Source organism: Centruroides vittatus, unplaced genomic scaffold, assembly GCF_030686945.1.
Source record: "Centruroides vittatus isolate TY-2023 unplaced genomic scaffold, ASM3068694v2 contig_1427, whole genome shotgun sequence".
NCBI classification, from domain to species: domain Eukaryota; kingdom Metazoa; phylum Arthropoda; class Arachnida; order Scorpiones; family Buthidae; genus Centruroides; species Centruroides vittatus.
Window position 1 is genome coordinate 666,385 of NW_027120893.1, and position 17,254 is coordinate 683,638.

Sequence of the window (17,254 nt, forward strand, 5' to 3'; positions counted from 1 at the left end):
CAATATAAATAAATCTAGATACGTATAATTAATTAATTAAACGTGGGTTTCTTTTAACGCTTCTTTTAAAATTTTATTAAATTCCCACATGCTTCGAACAGTCTCTCCATCTGTCGACGGAAAATATAATTCTACTTCTATAAATTTATTTTCTTTTTAGAATAAAATGATTAATCTGAAAAAAAAATGGCGGAAAATTTCAGGCACCACTCGGCAACGTAAGCTTATGTGATTAACATAACTCAATAATTAAAGAATTAATACGAAATAATATATATATATTAAGCTATGACAAAAATGTTCTCATATATATGGACAAATTCTCGCCATTTTCTAATTGCATAAATGTATATATGTATATGTAAATCAGACTACAATGGGAAAATAATTCGATAGTATCATCATATACGATAAGAGTTCTATTTGATAATAAATTCTCTTCAACAGTATTTTAATTGTAGTTATTGATACAATAATTTATTTTTGTATTGTACGAATATAAGTGAAAATTTTCGTTCAAATAAAACTATAAACTTTTGTTTCAAAAATGCAATTTTAAAATGTCATAAACAGCAGAAAATAAAATACACAGTTTGAGTTTTTATCGAATTTTTGTACATTTAAAATTCAAATAATTTTTGAATTTGAGAATTTTTTTTTTTAAATACAGTAATTAGAATATGGTAAATTTCAAGGAAAATAAATTTGAATAATTGGAGATATTTAACAAGCCAAAGAGATTGATTTGTGTTTGTCATTAGCAGAATAACACTTTACACGAAAGTTCTGAGTATTTTATTATGCTGATTCTATAATTTCTTTCGAATTTCCGTTTTAATAATGAAGTTTCTCTCATTTTATTTTAGAATTCCGCAGTTATGATACAGTAGAGAGTCGTTTATCCGAACACCGGTTATCCGAACAACCCCAGTCCCCAATTGATTCGGATAAACGACTCTCTACTGTATTTGATTTATTATTATTTTTCCCCCCTTTAAACTCGGTTTTATACGCTTTAATTAAGCTTTTTAACGTTAATACAACACCTGGCCTTTGGTACTTTTAGATAAAAATCACATTTATATATTAAATTCTTCTAATATTTTATATTATTTAAATCATATTATAATATTTATGATATTTTAAAGAATAAGAATTGATTGGATTTACTTGAAAATAGATAAAGTTTTAAATATATTATTAGGTTTACTATAATGATAAATTATTATATAAAAAATTAAATAAGAATAAGAGATTCATATAGAATAGATTTTTAGATAGTTTACGGGTTTATATGAAATTTTCATACTGGAATTGGAATTTTCCTAATCTCCTAAAAAATAAGCTTTTGGTACAAGAATGCACCCACTTGTATAAGGTGAAAGAATGGTTTACACAATATCTAGCATAAAGTCAGACATTGGACAAGGATCCCGAATATAAATAACTAAAATAAACTCGAAACGTCTCATTTAAAATGTATTAAAGGGTTTTTTTTTTTTTCCTCCGAAGATAAAAGTGAAACACGTAAGGAAAAATTTTTCCGGGACAATAGTAAAACAGAAAATGTCTGCTTTTTGTTTTTATAAGAGATATAAAGAGATAAGGTAAGTTGAATTCTTTAAAATAACTAATATTATTATGGAAATAAATATCTTATAGTTATTAAAAAAAAAAAAAAAAAAGGTATTATTTAATCGGATGATAAGTATCAACATGAAAGATAATTTGGGAAAAAATTTAATTTCGACACGTTTAATTATTACTTTTAAGATAAGAAATCTCTTTACAGGCTTTAAGTATGAAATAACTCCTATAATAAATAAGTATGGATGTCTATAGCCCTGAAAACAACCTCTTGCTGGAAATTCCCTTTTCTTAAGGGAAAACACGTATGTGTGGGGGGTTCACGATTTTGTTCGCCCTGTTTGAAGCTTAATATCTCCTGTGATTTTTGTTGAAAATTTTTGAAATTTTGCAGGGAGGTTTGTTTATTACAGGAATTGATGCTATTAAATTTTGGTGATTAAAGAGCGAGGGAAGTAGGGAGATAAAGGGGTCGTATCTCCAGTAGGGTCAGACTTAAGGACGAGTTTTTTTTTTTTTTTTTTGTTTTATAAAACCCATCTCTACTCTGAAAATTAAACTTTTTGCCATTTTATAATAGTTAAAAATATAAAATGCTTTTAAATAAAATATGATAACAGATGGCGCCACCAAACGTTGCTGGGAAAGTTAAGAAACTCGTTGCTAGATTTTTTTTATTTTTGTTCTCATAAACGGGGCTATGCTGCCATACCATACTTCTATCACTTCCCTTTTTGTGGTAGAAATTTAATTTTTTTTAACATTTACAATGTTTGCCAAATAAAAAACTTATTAAAAGTGTTTTGGATATTGTAGAGAATAAGAATAACATGAAAAAATACTCTGTCCTTAAACAAAGTTTTTCGGATTTTCCCCACGTCTCTAACGCTTAAATAGGGGCTAGTTATCTTTAAAAGACCCCCCGGAAGGCATTTCTCCCGGCTCTTCGCTAGTATTTTTTTTTTTTTTATTTAATTAGTCATACTAGGACGAACCCATGATGCGGGAGTACAAAATCAAAACATAACATTTACAACAAAACTAATATACAAATACAATACATAGATTTTACAGAGAAACTGAACATATACAAAAAATAAAGAAATATATTACACAAAACGATAACATTATATATTTAACCAAAATATAAATATATATATAAAAAGAAAACAAATGTGGGGAGAACTATCCGAACAAAGAATACTATATAAGTAAAAAAGTAATCACACCCACCTAAAAAAGAAAAGCAAAAGAGTTAAGCAGTCACGTCTAACAGCGGATAGACTCCCAAAAATCCCTTGCAACGAACACACTTTAAAGGAAAGAAGCGAATGCCACCTTTCGGTCAAATCAAATATTTTAATATGCAAATTAACACAAAATATACGCCAAACTTCGTACAAAAAGTACACTGAAACAATAAAACAATAATAGATTACCTAAAAAATAATTTAATTTTTTGAACAAAATTAATTAAATCAAAATTACATTCATTACCAATGAGGGCCAAAAACTTATCAAACTGAATACTAGGAATACCAAAAATACTTTCACGTATTTTTTCTAAGTTTGTACATCTAGCTATCACGTGAAAAGCATCCAATGGCAGATCGCCCTGACAATATATGCAAATTTCTCTGCGATGGTTCTGTAAAAAATTAAGGGAATTACATCTGATTTGCATTATCGTGGAGCAAATATTAAAAGAGAGATTATTGTTATAAATCAAGCAGTCGAAGAAAGATTTGTTTAAGTGCTTATACCAAACATTATAAGAACTTACATTAATACGACGATTTAAATCAAAGATAAAGTTGTCAAAATAATTTAATTTCAAAGTAGCGCAACAGTGATAATTATTTAGCAATTCATCAAAATTAATACCGTTATCAGCACAAATTTTCCTTAAACCTTTGGACCACAGCAGATCCCTTTTATTTAACACATAACCTAAACACGTTCTACTCCATCGCTTTTCATCCAAATCAATAGTCCTAAAGATCCAATTCAAACACTTATTTAGTATTGTAAAAGACAAAGGTAATAGCGAACATTCCATAAAAATCAAATATCTTGGGGTACAACGAGGCAAACCAAATAATCTTTTAATAAAATTAGCCAGGACCGGATCCAACTCATCAGATTGATAACCCCAAACCTCGGCAGCATATAACAAAGATGATGTGACAATTGAGTTAAAAATCTTTAAACAATCTTTTAAATTACGTAGTTTAGCCGACCTACACATCTGAATAACTCTATCAGTTTTAATAAAAGCATTCCTTTTCACAATCTGAATATGGGATTTATAATTTCCGTTAAATTTAAATACAACACCCAAATATTTATATTGAGAAACTACCTGAATCACATCGTTTCTAAACCACCATTTGTCCGACTTAGCAAGTTTACCACCGTTACGAAAAACAACAACTTTAGATTTCATAAGATTCAAACTCATGTTATTTTCTAAAAGATATTTGTCCAAAATATTAATAAATCCTTGTAAACCTCTAACAGAGTCGGCTATCAAGACTATGTCATCTGCGTAAGCCAATATTTTGATACCAATGCCATTCACCTCTATACCTTCATAGTCAGAATTAGTTATTTGTTCAATTAAATCATTTAAATATATACTAAACAATACCGGACTTAAACACAGCCCTGTCTAACCCCAGTAGCAGTAAAAAAAGACCTAGAACAAAGACGACCCCATTTAATCTTTACATTAGACTCACTATATAATTCTGTAAGTAAAGAAACAAATTTAAAACTAATGCCATATTTCAAAAGTTTTTTCCACATTAAATTTCTATCCACCGTATCAAAAGCTGAGGACAAATCAACAAAGAATGCATATACTTTTCGCCTTTTCCTCATTAAAGTCTTAGAAATAAGGGTATGCAGAATAAATATATTATCTACCGTAGAATATTTTTCACGAAAACCGGCCTGATTCTCAAATAAAATATTGTTCAAATTTAACCAAGTAACCAACCTGTGATACAATATATTACAAAAAATCTTTGAAACACAGTTCAGCAGTGAAATTCCTCTATAATTACTAGGGATTACTTTAGAGCCATTTTTATATACCGGACATAAAATAGCACTGCCCCAATCTTTTGGGACTGCCCCCGTTCTCAAGATTCTATCAAAACTTCTGAGCAGTATCGGAAAAACACAATCCATTCTCCAAAATTCAGAAGGTATACCATCAACCCCAGGCGCAGAACCAACCTTAACTTTACTTAAAACATAGCTCAATTCGGAATCCATAATGTCTACATCCAAAATTTCATCAGACCAACTTAAACACTCATTGAAAACAGACAAATCTACACTATACGGAAGTGCAGAACCATATAAGGAATAAAAATAAGTAAACCATTCCTCCAAAGAAATATTCACTTTACTATTATAATTTCTAATTTTACACAAATTCCAAAACCATTTATTATTTTTACGAAAGATATCCGAATTCTGAACCGTATACAAGAACTTTTTTTTCTTAGCTACACAAATCTTTTTAACCAAACTACGAAATAACACAAATAATTTACGATCCGATTCTAAACCACGTTTCTTAAACGCTCTCCAAGCTCTATTTCTGTTACGGATCATTAGGCGACAATCCAGATCAAACCAATTATTAATATTTAAATAGTCCTTAGGTTTAGAGTTCATATTATGCAAATTAGCTATTTCAACAATTACTTTACTAACACTTGATAGAGAAACCGAATCACAATCTAACAAATATTTCTCAAAGTCTCGCACAAATGTATTCATAGTCTCACAATTCCAAAAAATTCTTTCGTAAAAGCTGCCCTTATTAGTCACCTTAAGTTGAGCAGGATTGTCCAAACATAGTACTATAGGAAAATGATCCGATAAACAACAATCATCAACAAAAAAAGATTTAACACAACCCCATACACAGGAAGTTGTTAGACCAAAATCAATAACCGATGAACCCAAACTAGACACAAACGTATATTCACCGGCTTCATCACCCAACATTCTACCATTCAATATTATTAAATTTTTATCTATACAAAACTGAAGCATCTTTTGCCCTATGCTGTTCACAATAGCATCCTTAGATATTCTGCTTCTTTTAACATAATCAATACCAAAAACATCACCAATGTAATCAGGAATAATATTTTCCGCACCCATCCGAGCATTAAGATCACCCAAAATAATTAGGTTAGAATCTTCATTAAAATGAAAATTAATTAAAATCTCAAAAATTTCCTGCCAATTATGCTCTTGCATATACACAAAACATAACAAAAATTCACCCGTAGGTACTATAATATTAATCAAAACCAAAAAATCATCTCTATAAATTACTTTATAACAAAAACACACTTTTATAAACAACAACCATCCAGCCTTGAATCTACCCCTACTACCATCACGAAAAGCATCACCAATGATACAATTATAATCCGATAAAACTTCAAAATTACTATTATTACCTTTAGCAGAATACCAAGTTTCAGATAAAAAGATTACATCAAATTGCGATATATATTTCCAAAATGAATTCGGCTTATTTTTGATACCGGCGCAATTCCTCGCCACGATAGAGGTAGCCTGGATTACTGGTTGCTATGAAGAGACAACAATAATTTTCCCCAAATTCTCATCATATCCATATTTTACTCCATCAATAAATATTTTATCATAGGATAAACGAATACTATGAGCACCTTCTGATTTCTTCTGTCTTCCAAACACACGTAACTTATATCTAATGTCTCTTAGTCGTTGAGAAAAGTCATCGTTAACAAAAACATTTAAGTTACGCGACTCAATAACTGCTTTTTTATAAGATAATTTATCACTAAGAGAACTAAACTGACAAATTATTATTCTAGGCCTATCACCCAATTTTTTACCGACTCGCCTGGCATCAACATATCGCAACAGAGGCAAATTCAACTTATTCGCAGCAAAAGATTTAACAACCTCCAATGTTTCCATTGCAGATTCTCCGGCTCCCTCCTCCAAACCATAAATAACCAAGTTATTAATTCTCCGCTGATTGTCCATATAATCCATCTCTCGTTCCATTTTCGACACCTTCATACTAATATTATCAATAAGGGAGGAGCTCGTCATCTCCGACCCACCCGAACCAATCCTAGTCTCAATATTAACTAATCTAACCTCAAAGTCAACCAGAGCCTCATCCACATTCTTAAGCCATTCCGTAAGATGGTCGAGCCGCTTTATAAAATCCTCCACTTTACCATTGAGAACCGCATGCATACGCAGTAATAAACGAACACCTTCCGATACATCAAAATTCGAATTTTGTAGTAATTCAGAAACCTCCTCGTCCTGACCGGAACTACTCCTTCTAGGTCTACTTGGTGTTCTCTCCGGAACAGTTGGTGAGAAAGTCTTCCTCTTTACTCCTTGAGACATAATAAAACAAGAACTTACATAAAAAAGAAAAGCAAAGGAGTTAAGCAGTCACGTCTAACAGCGGATAGACTCCCCGGCTCTTCGCTAGTAATTTCGTACGGAAAGCAAAAAGCTTCGGACTATTCTTCGGAATTCGAATTCTTCGAAGCTTCGTCTGTTGGCAAACGACAAAGATCTCCTAGCGAACCATCTCTAAAATCTCAACGACTCGAATATTCTTTTCTTTTATTGGCTTCGTCTACTAATGTACCTCAAAATTTATTTATTTATTTATTTATTTTTGAAGGAGAAATGAAAGAACTTTCTAACTTAAATGTGTCTTCTACTACTCAAACTTCCTATTTATTATATATATCTCATAGATTCATCGTCTAATGAACGTCAGAGAAATAATATTGTTATCGGCGGATCAGAGGGAAATTCGTCGGAAGTTCTGTCTTTGGTTTCCGACATTTTATCATCTCTTAAAAGACCCAATGGCGACTCTATTTTGGTGAAAGATCTTAAAATAGTTTCAAAAAATAATTTGGTGGTGGCTGAACTTGACGTTGTCTCCGATAAAAAAAAAAAAAAAACCCCATTTACCGAAACGTACTGTACATAACATCCGTATGAGGGAAATATGTTGTATGGTAAAGTTTTTTGACGATTTACATTGAAGATCGAGAATTAGGAGGAGAAATCTCGTATCTTTTTACTGAGAGGCTAAGGCGACAGGTAAATCTGCGTTCATGATAGCTGATTGTTTAACAATTGATGGAGATAACTTTACGTTTGACCTACTGGATAACAAGTTGATGAAGATTGAACCTTTTTTATTACCAGGGAAGTCGGTGGATCGTCAAATGGACGAAAATTAAAAACTTTACCCGTTATCCCTTGCTCAGAAGTTTTTTTTTTTTTTTACGTTAAAGGTTTTATCTTGGAATAGTCAAGGTTTATTATACACTAATTTTTCTGACAAGAGTTTTGTTGATTTTGTTTTTTCGGTTAAATTTACCTACGGTAATCAAAATGGCGGCTCGTCTCTGATTCCAGCAAACAGAAGAAAGGAAACAGTGGAGACGCACGTTCTAACCTAACCTAACCTAACCTATTCTAATAATTTTGTTAGTAATAATTATGGTAATTTATTAGAATAGGTTAGGTTAGGTTAGAACGTGCGTCCCCACTGCTTCCTTTCTTCTGTTTGCTGAAATCAGAGACGAGCCGCCATTTTGACTACCATAGGTAAATTTAACCGCCTTTTCATATCGTATTATTGGTATAACCAGTGGTGATATTCAGCGCGTTCGCACAGGTTCGGCCGTACCCGTTGTTAAAATTTTCAGTTTTCCGAACCTTGTTAAACACACGGAACATTTCTCAGTGGTTTTGTTTTTTTTAAAAAAAATATATTAAAATATACGTATTATACTCTGTAATACTACTAACTAGAGCCTTATACCCCGTTCGCACCGAACATTTTAATCTAGATTGTGAGCAAGGTCGGGGACTATGTCTTGACGCGATCTCTCTCGACCGCTTCAATCTCGACCGAAACGAGTTTTAATCGCGATCGATTCAAGAGAGTTCTTGAAACTAGATCCAGTCATAAGAGAGATCCCACAATCCCACGAGCGCGAGATAATACAAGATGGCTGTGGAAGACGCGTCGGGCTATGGACAGCGAAATAAAAAGGATATTGTATTTCGAGAAATGATGACATCTGTCTATTGTCAGCAGTGCCATTTGGGGTGAAAAAAAGGACATTTTGATTGTTGGTGATTCTAATGCTAGAATTGCATCTGAAATAGATACATTGTATACAGGTTCTAATTTAAATTTTTATAACCATAGAGAGTCCAAAGATATGATCTTTAACTATAGGGGAAGGAATTTTTTGAACTTAGTCAAATCTTTTGGTTTGATTCTTTTAAACGGTCGTTTTGTTACCGACTTTCCTGTGAATTTTACGTTTATTTCCTCTTTGGGTGCATCAGTTATTGATTTGATAGCTACAAACGCTGAACTAGTTGATAATATACTGGACTTTAAGGTTTTGAATAATTTTGATTCCGATCATCTCCCAGTTTCTATTGCTTTCAGGTTTGATTCTCTTCTTTTTAGTAAGGAATAGCTTACTGAAATTTGTCGTTGTGTGGAGACCTTCACGTTTGGACAAGTGGTATGTATGTCAAATATGATTGTTTAAGAAAGTTTGTGAAGTTTTGGTTTGACGCTGATTATTTACGATTGAAAAGAGAGAAAAAGTGTGCTTTACGATCATTTCGACGATCAAGATCTAAGCAACAATTTATTATTTATTCTAACTTGGAAAAAAATTTCAAATCCCTCTGTAAGGCCAAAAAGAAAATGTTTTGGAATAAGATTAATTTTCAGATATTGCATATTAAAAACTCTGCTGACTGTTGGAAGATTGTTAATAAATTTAGAACTAACAAACTTGCCTATAATAACATTTCTATTTGTGATTGATCGGATTATTTGAAAATCTATTTCTCTGGACCATCATCTTTGGCTGTACTGTCCATTTGTACTAATGACAATATGGACCCATTACTTGAAAATTTTTCTTTTGATGAATTACAATTTGTAGTGCGTTCTTTAAAAAATAATAAAGCCCCTGGCTTAGATGCTATTAAAGCTGAGATGATTAAATCTCTCCCGATTAATGCTATTTTTTCCTACTATTTGGAAAAATATCTGATTAAAAATGATATATAAGAAGGGTAATCGTTCTGATCCTATGAATTATCGTCCAATATCGCTAATCTGTGTAATTAGGAACATTTTCTTTACGTTATTGGTTAATCGTTTGCGACTTTGGCTTGAGCTAGCTCATGTTATTTCTATTAATCAGGGTGTAGTGAATAGAGGTGTTGGTTACAATGTATTCCTTTTTCTTGGAATTTTGCAATTAGATTTGACTAAGAAACGTAATAAATTATATGTTGGATTCATTGATTTGTCAAGGGCGTTTGATACAATAGATCATATTTTATGGTCGAAGCTTTCTGGGATCTTCTTCTTTTATTAACCTTATAAAACAATTGTTTTCTGATGCCGCTTTTCAAATTGAAGTTAATCGTTGTCTTTCAGAAGCGGTAATTGTTAATAAAGGTCTTCCACAAGGTGAACCACTTAGTCCTATTTTGTTTAACATATTTGTTAACGATCTCCCGGACTTTTTCTTTATAGTCATAATAAATCTATATCACCGGAGGTAGAATTGAACCGATAATATTGTAATATTTTCATATACACCTATTGGTCTTCAGAGGAAACTTAACCTTCTGCAGGATTATTGTAAGTCTAATAAACTACTTATTAACGAGACTAAATCCAAAGTAATGGTTTTTCGGAGAGGGGCAGATTGGGAAAAGCTGATAAATTTTATTTATCTAACTCTGAGTTGGAGATCGTCTCGTCTTACCAGTGGCGTAGCGTGGGTGTCAGCCGCCCGGGGCGGAGGAAAATTTCGCCGCTCCCTTATTTAGGTATTTTTACAAGATGATATTATTTATTGTGAAATTTTGCCGCCCCCTAAAAGTGCCGCCCAGGGCGGGCCGCCCCTGCCACCCCCACTACGCTACGCCACTGCGTCTTACAGATATCTGGGTATCTATTTTACTCCACAGGACTCATTTTCTTTTCACCTAGATAAATTGTTTTTGAAATATAAACTTCAACTTTATAATTTAATAAAGCTCATGGTTAAAACGACCATCAGTGGCCGAGCGGTTCTGTCGCTAAACACTGAGAGTTCGTCCTGGCGCGGGTTCGCGCTGCGCTCGGACGGGCTGGCCACGTGAGTTTTCCGAGTTTTCTCCGCGTTTGTAACACCTGAATAGGGGCCAGTTTCCCTTACAAGACCTCCCGGAAGGCATTTCCTTTTCCTCTCGTATAACATCGCGCCCCAGATAAGGCAACGGAGAAACCACTCTGGATGTAATTTCCTCCAGAATACTATGAAAAAGAATTATTTTTTATAGTTCAGACTTCATGTTATTTCGCCACAGTTTCAACTATTGAAAAAAGAGTAAGGCGAATCCTCTAATTCGTACAAATAATAGAACAAACTTATTATTTGGATAATTTCCTGAATATGACAATACAATGCATACGGTTCATACAACGAGCTAGAATATACTATGTAGAGTGGCTGTAACCGCGATTACAGCGCTCTTGATGGCAACGATAGGTAATATCAACGAGTTAGAATATTGCAACTTATTGCCTTTACACAACACAAATGACTAAAAGAAAAATGGCGGACGTGCATTCAATTTTCCTCAAACGTGGCGTCACTTTAACACTCTATGTAGTATATTATAGCTCGTTTGGTTCATAAGTAATGCTTTAGAATTCTGATGTAGGCCTATTACATAAAAAAATATACGATTTTATGATTTTTTAATAATAATGTAAATTTTTATTTCACACACATTAGACTATTTTTAATATATAATATTACATAAATAGTTAAAATAACATTTTTTAAATTGAAAAATCGGTAAGTACTGTAAAAAAAAAAAAAATTAAATTAAGGGTACGTTCGTTAAGTAAAACAAGTTAAACGAGAATGACGTCATCGTTATTCTTGTTTCGTTAGACTTTTCGACCGATTCGTTATAACTAAATGGCTGTTTCTAAAATCGAAGATATGAATGTTGCTAGTGCAGCCTTATCCAAAATATTTTTCTTAGGTTGCTTCGGATGGACAGTTATTTCAATCATTTCACCTTTTAATTCACAATTTAAACACTCGAGTAGATCTAGAAACATCGATATCGTCGGGCGCCATTTTCTTAACGAAGTAAACTAACTCTTTCCTTCGTGAGCTTCGTTAGAGTTTCGTTCGATACGTCATCACCGCGGAGCATGCGCACTGAGCGAGAGTACTACTTTTCGAACGATTCGTTACTAACGCGTTTAACTCGTTCGACTTAACGAACGTACCCTAAATTAAAATAAATTATATGTGTAGAGGTGGCAACACTTAAGCTCGCCAGTCCAGTGTGTACGCTTCGCTTCAGAATATGTTTTAAAAATTTTATTAGAAAAGATTTACTTAAATATTTGGATTAAATAATAAACGACTTGGTAAGTTATCTTCATTTAATTTAAGTCATTTTCGTGTAAGACGTATAAATAATCTATTACAAATGGCCTGAATATGCATGCATTAAGAGAAAGGCTTTTACATGTATTCATTTGGTCATCACCTTTGAAGGAACGAAACAACAAGCATCATTTGCATTGTTTAGAAATATCTATTACAAATTCTCGTCTTTTAACTTCTTAAAAACTCAATTAGGATACCATAGTTGTACCTGATCTGGTGGCAGATTACTAAATGTGCACACTGTGCATGTATAAAGGGTCCTACAGTTACTGGGATTCCCCAATTTAGTAAACTCAAACCCCCCAACTATATGCTGTGTGACTTCTTTTTCACTAAAGTAAAAACTTCAATAAAAGTAAACTATTTTTGCTTTGCTTGTCTAATTTGCCATTCCCTTATTCATATTTTTTACACATTGAGCCTCCTCTACTGCCTTCCTGCAAGCATGTTTTAAGGAACTTATGACTTATTGGCGACTTGTTTGACAAGTCGTAGTAGTGTCACAGAAAATCTAAGCCGTCGGATTTTTCGCTCATTGTGTTGTCGAACTGATCGATGATGAAATCGGAATCATTTGTTAGATTGCATTTGGTTTTTCCCCTACTTGACAGATAGATACTTGACATTTAAATTTAAAAGTTTTAATTTAAATTTTAAGCGTTCTGTTCTTTGTCGGATTATTTCAGTTTAATTTTTAGTAAATTTCCATATTCGCCTGGTGACGACGACTATAGGTTCATTAAAAGTGCTTGCGATAAGAAAACGTACATATAATGCCGATCTCAGTGTTTTCTCCATTTTATTATACAGTATTTGGCATGAAAATCTTCCCATTGATCGTTAATTCTACATCAAGTTTCCGTAGCAGCCATTATCAATTAGTCTGACTAGTTGGCCAACTTTGTGTACAGGGTCCAAACTTCCTTAATCCTTACTGGCCTGAGCTAAAACTTTTTTACCTTTTTGCGATAATATAACACCTTTAATGCATTGTCTTTGCAAATGTCGATTTATGACCAATACTAAAAATCCCAAGCAAAGTTGGGTTTTTTGTATTGATTGTAATTTTGAAAAATTTATAGAAATTTTTCACAATTACAATCAATACTAAAATCTTGAAAAATATTAGATTTTATTCACTTAAATTTATTCTTTAACTTATGAGTTTGAAGTGTAGTTTAGTAATTTAATAACTAACTGACTATTTATTACTTATATGTTTATTTTATTATCTTAATTCTTCTTTAACTGTTCCTAATTACTAATTATCTATCGACACACAATAACTTTTATAATGCAGCCTTATAATTCAAATTTTAAACGTTTTCAGTCTTTTTGAAAGGCCTTCATCAGGAATAAAAATCGAAATGATTCTTGCTTTAAACCGACAGTTTGTTCTGGAACATTATAAATTTTTGAATTTTCCTAACTGCGCAGGCTTATATATAAATACAGTCGGTGATGGTACTTGTACCAATATACACAGCAAATATAAATAAATATAATACATGAATAAATAATTAGCTGCTTGTCCCTTAATTACTATTCAAAATTAGGCTCACTTTCCACGCAGCTGATATTTTACTGGACACACTAAAATTTACTGCCAAACCTTCTTGGTACATCTTATATATCTGCCATGTTTTCGCATATTTCAAGTGCCTCTTGTCCTGGATCTTTTGTATTATTTTAGCCCTTTGCCAATCCACAGTGACTTCTGTTGGGTCTGCAATATCATACATTGCTAGCATCATGACCGGTTGCTCATTCCGCATGTTCCTTTCATGCTCTTTCAGTCTTTCTTTTAATGATCTGCCTGTGGCCTCAATGTAGTATAGCTCTTTTTGTCTCCTTTCGTCTTGTACTGGAATTTTATATACTCCTGGAATCGAGCTCTGGTCTAATTCTTCCTTGTCAGTGCATAGAATTTGGTAAACTGTGGGATTCTTTTTAAAAATTATTATTTTTTTGTTGCTGCTCCTATTTCTTTGTAAATATTGCTTAAAGGAGCCAAGTAGTCCATAACCATGTATTCTTTCATTTTTTCCCGCTCATTATCATCTTTATTGTCTATTCTTCTTTTGTTAATAATGGCTCTTATCGTATTCTGATAGATACTGCATTGACTAGCTAGCTCTTTAACGTGATCTAATTCTTTAATTCTGTCTTTTGGTTTGCTGCAGTATGTGTAGGCTCTCTTTATTAATGCTCGGAATGCTGCTATTTTATAAGGTGCCGGGTCGTGTGAGTTCCATGGTATAAATAGCGGGTTATACGTCATTTTTCTGTAAACTTTTTGTTATGAATTCTCCTCCTTTCTCTATTTCTATTGCTATTGCTATGTCTAGAAAGTGCACACTTTTGTCGTTTTATTGCTCTAGTTCTAGTTCTAGGCCGAATTTGTTGGAATTGATGTCTCTGATAAATTGTTGATTGTCTGGTTTTTCATTCCAAATAATCAATACGTCATCAATGTAGTTTGCATATATTACCAAGTGTGTTGTGTATCTTGGTAATATTGCTTTTTCTAAAGTCCTTAGGACCATCTTGCATAAAGCTCCTGCAATAGGACTTTCCATTGCCACTCCTCTATGTTGTGTGTATGTAATTCCATTAAAGTTAAAGATCGACGAATATGTCGCAAGATGTGTTAGTTCCAGTATTTGTTTTTTCATATTTATTGCATTTCCTATCTTGCTTATTAGGAAGTCTCTTAGGTGGCAAAAACGTGTCTCTAGTTTGATTGAGGAGAATAAGGCCTTGAAATCTAGTACTGTCACGTAACTTCCTTTGTTTAATTTATCAGAGACGTCAATTCCAAAAAATTCGGCCTAGAACTAGAACTAGAGCAATAAAACGACAAAAGTGTGCACTTTCTAGACATAGCAATAGAAATAGAGAAAGGAGGAGAATTCATAACAAAAGTTTACAGAAAGGTGACGTATAACCTGCTATTTATACCATAGAACAAGTAAGCAAATAAAATTTTTAATATTTATATCATTTTAATTATATCTTTAATATAATATAAATTATGAAACTTAAAAAATTTCTACCAAGAGTATTTCACAAATATTTAATGTTTATTCTTTTATTTTATGTTATGATCAAAAAGTTTTTAAATTTATATATTAAATATAACTTTCTTAAGTTTTATTGTCATAAGTTAAGATAATTTCTGAAACATTTTTATAAAATTAAGATGGGTGCACAGGAGCAGAAAAATTAAGAACTAACCACTGCTGCCATAAAAATTTACCTCTTTTGACCATGATAATTAAAATGGGTGATTAGTTGCACCTGTTGTCAATGTTCAATATTCCCTTAGAGTGCGACTATGCAGACGTGTGAGTGAGAATATATGGAGAGAAGAGATGGTATTTCTTGCTCTCATTAAGTGTAATATGACTACACTAAAGCGAGCTAATGGGAGTAAGTAGCATGGAGATAACAATGTCACATAGAAGCATGAATTATTTCAATTTATGGAAATAAAAACCAAAATGGTTCAATTACAATGCTTACTACTAGCAAAGAAAAATTTTTGTTATTAGGGTTACTTCATAATGAACACACAAAAAGAAAATGAAAATATGGTATTCTTCCTCTCTGGAAACAGCAAAAGAATAAAAAATTTTATTATAATTTGTTAATAAAACAGAATTTATATGACTTTATGTATATCTATAGTTTGAACAAAAAAACAAAAAATTTTTTATATGTACAATACATGAAAGATATGAGAAGTCATCTCATGCCAAGGCACATGTGCAGTATTTAGCAAGAAGAGGCAAAACGCAATAAATATCAAACCCTGTCAGATGTTTGTGAGAGAGTAATTTGCTCTTGCCAGCAAGTTTTCTTGTTTCTTGCTTGTGCATGGTTTTCCTTTGCAACTGCTATGTCATTCAATTTCTCACTCACTACTAAATTTGCATTTGCATAGTTGCATCCTTAGTTTTGCCACCTGTGTGCATGTCTTTAAACAATGTAATATTCATATGATTGTTAAATAAATTACAGATTTATAAATATTGGCGAATTGAAGTTGTTTGGTCAAAATATGTTTTTATTTTAAAATCTGATAATCACTTTTCATATTTTTATGTATTTTAATTATAATACAGTTGAGTCCGCATAAGTCGACACCTGGATAGCTCGACACCGTCGGTTAAGTAGTCAGTTTTCTGTGGTCCTGACCGACTTACATAGGCATTAATGTTAAAAAACTCCGGTTTACTCGACACTGTTTAACTCGTCACCACTGGATAAGTCAACATACTTTTGCTGTCACCCCCTCCTGAAAAAATGAATTCACTCCACACGTGTGGTGTGAACTCTTTTTTTTCATGAGGGGAGTTGATTTATTTGTTAATAATTGATTTATTAGTATATACAGTATATACGTATTAATAAAAATACCTTAACATTTTATGTATTTTAATGTACAAAATAATAACAGATAAACAAAAAGAAAATATACAATCTACATCGTCGCACCAGAATCTAATTTTCCATTTCCTCATGCCAGAGGCATTAAGAATCCTTAGACATTACTTGCCAACAATTGACAATTGCGAATATGATGTTTTAAAGGCTTTCGTGAAAAAGAAAGTCGAGATGGTTAAGTGCTCAAAACAAACAACACTAAACAAATTTTTCAGTTTTTCATCTACAGAGTAATTGTAAATGGAGGACACAATGTATTGCAAGCCTATACTACTGTATAACGCACTACTGCATTTTATTAATTGTACCGTCTTCCATCGTATTAATTGTAGTTTTGTGGTTTTTTTTCCAACTTCGCTTTAGTCATCACATCGGATAACTCGACACATTTCCACTTCCCCTTGGGGTGTCGACTTATGTGGAGTCGACTGTAATTGGAAATTGACACTATAGATGATTTAGCTAAAATTTGGGAAATAAGACATTCTAAAGGGTCAAAGCCAACCTTAATATCTGAAGGATCAATTCTTTTACCTGGCAGTTTCATGGGATCAAACTTGAAACTAATTCTAGCTACTAGAGGAAATTTACCCTCTAATCTGGGATACTGAGATATATCATTCTCTAATGCTTTTTATACTCAA

General features: G+C 32.4%; 1 protein-coding gene across 2 annotated transcripts in view; it reads left to right on the forward strand.

Moving 5' to 3' along the window:
* Nucleotides 1-12,055: 12,055 nt before the first annotated feature.
* LOC136968278 (SAP30-binding protein) overlaps nucleotides 12,056-17,254 on the forward strand; it is a 42,915-nt gene continuing 37,716 nt past the window's right edge. For both annotated transcript variants that reach the window (XM_067262264.1, XM_067262265.1), the window contains exon 1: nucleotides 12,056-12,139. The gene's annotated coding sequence lies outside the window, so the exon portion shown is untranslated. The remainder of the gene's footprint in view (nucleotides 12,140-17,254) is intronic.